Raw genomic sequence first — 5799 nt, 5'->3', positions numbered from 1 at the left:
GAGCAAATCTTATGTTCCTTGCGTCAGCTGCAAAATCTTTGAACCATCTGTCGATCTTTCTCCATTGCGTTCCATCTGCGGTGTGTCTCAACTCCCCGTCCGACTTACGGTCCTATTTGTGCCATCGCAACAACTTGGCATGCTCTTTGTTCCTGAACAGACGTTTCAACCGTGGTATTATAGGAGCATACCACATCACCTTGGCGGGAACCCTCTTCCTGGGTTTCTGGCCCTCAACATCGTCACCAGGGTCATCGCCTCTGATCTTATAACGCAATGCAGTGCATACCGGGCATTCATTCAAATTCTCGTATTCACCGCGGTAGAGGATGCAGTCGTTGATGCATGCATGTATCTTCAGAACCTCTAAACCTAAAGGGCAGACAACCTTCTTTGCTTCGTACGTACTGGCGGGCAACTCGTTATCCTTTGGAAACATATTCTTCAACATTTTCAGCAAGTTTTCAAATGCCGAGTCAGCTACACCTGCCTCTGCCTTCCATTTCAGCAAATCCAGTGTGCAGCCCAGCTTTTTCAGACCATCATCGCATCCGGGGTACAGCGCCTTTCTGTGATCCTCTAACATGCGATCCAAATTCTCCCTCTCCTTTTCAGTTTCGCAGCGTCTCCGTGCATCAGCAATGGTCCGACCAAGATCATCAACGGGATCATCACGTGCCTCTTCTTCACCTTCCCCTTCACCTTCAGCATCCTCCATGAAAGTATCACCGAAATGAGCAAGATAGCTTTCATCGATGAAATCATCCCCTTCTTCATCTTCTTCCATTATAACCCCTCTTTCTCCATGCTTGGTCCAACAATTATAGCTTGGCATGAAACCGTGCCGAAGCAGATGCATGTGAACATCTCTTGAGGAAGAGTAACCCTTCTGATTCTTACAGATAACACATGGACAGATAACAAAACCCCCCCTGCTTGTTCGCATTAGCCACTACGAGGAAATCTTTCAAACCCGTAGTGAACTCGCCGGAGAGTCGGTTACCGTACATCCATTGCCGATTCATCTGCATTATTATAATATAAATATATAATTAACCATCATGCATTTGTTAAACTAACTAGCTACAAACAATATAAATTAAACAATGAACTGCACACATGCATATTTTATCAATGACACATCAAAGGTTCATCAAGTTGCTAACCGCGATCGAGGAGTGTGGCTCCAACACTTCATGTCATGTTTGTTTCATGCTCTTGGGGCATTTCATCAAACACCTTATGTGCATAAGAGGAACCAAAAGCAAACCTACACCCACTTGTGAAGAGAATGGCTCCAAATGGCTAAGTGTTGGCTGCTGGATGGGTATATATAGGGGAGGGGCTTTAGTTGCGGTTGGCCTGGCAAACCGTGACTAAAGGTGCCCGAAGGCCTTTAGTCGCGGTTGTCCTGGCCAACCGCGACTAAAGACCCTCACGTGCGCCGGCTGGCCACCGAGCGCCCTGGGCCCAGGCCTTTGGTCGCGGTTCACCTCCAGAACCGCGACTAAAGGTCCCATTAGTCGCGGTTCCTACAGCTTCGCGACTTATGGGGCTGGACGGAAGCCTGTTTTTCCACCAGTGAGCAAGGGAGAAAGGCATAGCAAGAAGATAGGGTCTGTGAGAGATCTTCCGACAAAATGCAACTTGCAGAAGGAGAACGACCACTCTGGCTATCTCGCGCACTGGCGGGGATGGTAAGGGAGTCTATGAGGAAGGGGAAAACTCAAACAAGCAGAAGCAGGGTGGCTCTCCTCTGAAAGAGAGGGACCTATGGGATGATTTAGAGCAGAAGAGAGAAAGGGAGCTGCGGTCTAAATTGAGACAGAGGCAACAAGAAAGACAGTCAGAGCTCAGGGCCAGCTATAGACAGTACGGGCAGTGTAGATATGATGGGGCTGGATCGTCGTGCCATGGTAGGGAGAAAGAAAAGAGGCAGGGTTACTATGTGAGAAAACCTAGACCGGACTACAGGCCAGAGCAACGCACCCCGGACATCCCTAGATATGAGACTAAGGGAGAGATGAAGAGGAGGCCTAAGCAATACTGGGTGGCTAAAGGTGACGGAGAGAGGCAGGTGGGGCATGATACTTTTGTCCGTGAGACGAGGCAGAAGATTTCGTCATTGTTTGATCGTATCAAAGAGCGCAATGATACATCGGCGGACCCTGCGAGGTAGGGCCGCCAGTCACAATGAGTCTATTTGCTTGGAACTGTCGAGGATTGGGGTTGGACTCGACAGTTGGCGAGCTTCGAGACCTGATACGGTCCTACAACCCAGCGGTGGTGTTCTTATCAGAGATAAAAAAATCGGCAAAAGCTATGGAGAGGCTCAAGTGGAGTCTAGGGGTTAGTCAAGGTGTTGCGGTGAATTGTGTGGGCAGGAGTGGAGGGCTTGCTTTGTGGTGGCGATATCATGTCAATGCAACAGTTAGGCCGTGGTGTCAGTATTATATAGATGCTCAACCGGAGGTGGACGGGAAAACCTATAGGTTCACTGGAATCTATGGTGAGCCGTGTGCGGAAAAAAGGGCGAAAACATGGGAAGTATTGAGATATTTGAGGACCCAAGATAATTTGCCATGGATCTGTTTTGGAGACTATAATGAAACAATGGTGCAAAAGGAACAGATTGGTGGCAAGCCTAGATGTATCAGACATATGGACGAGTTTCGTGATTGTTTGGCCGACTGTGGGCTCGCGGACATGGGGTTCTCGGGGTACCCGTTCACGTGGGATAACAAGAGGCATGCAACGGAGAACATTCAAGTCAGACTGGATAGGGCTACGTGCTCAGCTTCTTTTATGCAGCTGTTCCCGGCATCCGAGGTGCAACATATCTTAATGGAGGAGTCTGATCACCAGGTGCTTTTGGTGCGGGTTGCGTCGACACTGGTCGACCAATCGGCGTGGACGCAGAGGCCGTTCATGTAAGAGGCCGCCTGGGCTAGGCATGCGGACTACGAGGCCATGGTAGCCAATGCATGGGAAGAGGCCCATGTGGCCAATCAGATGCATCCCGGAGTGGGAGCGGCATGCAAGCAGCTTGCCTTGATGGCCAAGGCGATGCAAACTTGGAGTAGGGAGGTTTTTGGGTCCATAAAAAAGCAGATCGAGCATTTAAAATGGCAACTGAAAGATGCGAAGGAATGGGCTCTACGTACAGGGTATAGGCAGGAAATAAAAGACATTGAAGATCAGCTGCATGAGTTGTATGAGAGGGAGGAGATTTATTACAAACAGAGATCGAGGGTGGATTGGTTACAATATGGTGATCAAAATACACAGTATTTCCAGAACAGAGCTTCGCATCGGAAGAGGAAAAATACTGTCAAGGCGTTGCGGAGGGAGGATGGTACCAAATGCACTGATGATGAGGGTATGCGAGCGATGGCCGCAAAGTTTTATGAACTGCTGTTCACATCAGAGGGGTCGCGGGACGGGGACAAGACTCTACAACACATTGAGATGACCGTGACGGACGACATGAATGATAGGCTGTCAGCACCGTTTATAGATGTGGAGATTGAGAAAGCACTATTTCAGATGGGGCCAACAAAAGCCCTGGGACCAGACGGTTTCCCGGCGATGTTTTACCAACGACACTGGTCTTTGGTAAAAGAGGAGGTGTGTGCAGCTATACGGGAGTTCTTGGCTGGGAGGACGATGCCGGAAGATTTCAATGATACAGTTATTGTGATGATTCCCAAGGTGGCCTTGCCGGATATGCTCACTAGTTCAGACCGATTAGTCTGTGCAACGTACTATATAAGATTGCGTCCAAAACTTTGGCAAACAGGCTCAAGGAGGTGCTGCCTATGTTGATTGCGGAGGAGCAAAGTGCGTTCGTCCTGGGGAGATTAATCCCGGATAACGTGTTGGTGGCTTACGAATGTGTTCATGCAATTAGGAAAAGGAAGAGGAGGAAACCACTTTGTGCGATTAAGCTTGATATGATGAAGGCTTATGACAGGGTGGAGTGGACTTTTCTGGACCAAGTGATGACGATGTATGGTTTCTCTGCTCACTGGAGAGAGATGATCATGAGGTGTGTCAGGACAGCGAGTTTCTCGGTGAAGTTAAATGGTGTTTTTTCACACAAATTTCTCCCTACTAGGGGCCTCCGGCAGGGGACCCGTTGTCACCATATCTTTTTCTCTTTTGTGTGGAGGGATTCTCAGCTTTGTTGAAGCATGCTCAAGAGGAGAAGAAGATTAAGGGTGTCTCGTTTGGGAGCACTGGCCCCACGGTCACTCATTTGCTATTTGTTGACGATAGTAATGTCTTCCTGGAAGGGTCTCACGACAACTTTCTTTGCCTCCGTGCTATCTTGCAGGATTATGAAGCGGCATCCGGACAAAAAGTAAATTTGGAAAAGTTGGCTATATTTTTTGGGAATGGGTGTGCTGAGGAGGAAAAGGAGGCTCTCAAGCAAACTATGGGTGTTTCATCTGAGGCTCTTAGCGAGAGATATTTGGGCCTACCAACGGTGGTGAGAAAATCCAAGGAGGGAACGTTTAAATATGTCAAAGAGAGTGCTAAGGGGAAGGTTTCGTGGTGGAAGGGTCAGAGCCTATCCAAGATGGCCAGGGAGGTATTAATTAAATCGGGGTTACAATCTACTCCTACCTTCACCATGAGCTTCTTTCAACTCACCAAAAAAATGTGCGGGGATCTGTCTTCTATCTCTTCAAACTTCTGGTGGGGTGACGCAAATGGTGAGAAAAGAGTACATTGGATTGCATAGGATAAAATGTGCATGAGAAAGCAAGAAGGGGGACTTGGATTCAGGGACCCTGAAGTTTTCAACCAAGCCTTGCTTGCAAAGCAAGCTTGGCGGCTGCTGCAGGTGCCAAACTCTTTGTGTGCAAGAGTGCTCAAGGCGAGGTACTATCCAGACAGCTCCATACTCAATGCCACTTGTCCCGATGGGTGGTCTTTCACGTTCAGGAGGATCGGGAGAAAGTGCAGAATATGTTTCCCCCAGGCGAAGCATGCGATATCATGCAGATAACAGTGGGGGGGCGATGGTGGAGGATTACCTAGCATGGAATTGTACAAAATATGGGGTTCACCGTTAGATCAGCCTACCATCTCGGAATGACGCAGAAAAAGGTAAAGACCGGGAGCCCGGGGTCGTCGTCATCAGTCGTGAACCACAAAGCTTGGATGAACATGTGGGATACGGTGGCGCCGGGGAGAGTGAAAATTCACACTTAGCGCCTGATCCGTAATGGATTGGCGGTGGGCTCGGAGCTGCATAGGCGCAAGATCAAACCTGGGGTGTTTTGTGCAGTCTGTGGAAGGGAGGAGACGAACTTACACAAGTTTTGGCGCTGTCCCCACTCTGCAAAATTATGGATATTGTTGCACTCGGAATTGGGAGCACCGGCGGCAATCCCGCCGGATTCAGTTTGCTCTCAGAGTGCACTATGTCAGCGGCTCATGACTTGGTTTGCTGATGCTTCGGATGATGCTAGAGCTATAATGGTGCAGGGCCTATATGCGTTGTGGATGGCACGGAAAAATGCACGAGAAGGGACGAGAATTGAGGAGGCAGGTGACATAGCTGCGAGGGTCATGAGGCTTATGGAGGAGTGGCAGCAGGTCAATGGCAGAGGGTCAATGGCAGAGGGAGCAAGATACCCCTGATAACCCGCAAGTATACAGAATAATTGTAGCCTCTTTCGATAAGTAAGAGTGTATGTCCTAATTAACAACTCACCTTGGCATTAGGATCATACTTATCTTGGCCTAGCCAGTGGTCGTACTCCCGGCGATTGCAGCGAATCAAATGCG

The sequence above is a fragment of the Triticum dicoccoides genome, chromosome 1B, assembly GCF_002162155.2.
Source record: "Triticum dicoccoides isolate Atlit2015 ecotype Zavitan chromosome 1B, WEW_v2.0, whole genome shotgun sequence".
In the NCBI taxonomy this organism is placed as follows: domain Eukaryota; kingdom Viridiplantae; phylum Streptophyta; class Magnoliopsida; order Poales; family Poaceae; genus Triticum; species Triticum dicoccoides.
The sequence above is the reverse complement of the archived record's forward strand: the minus strand, read 5'-3'. Positions refer to the sequence as shown.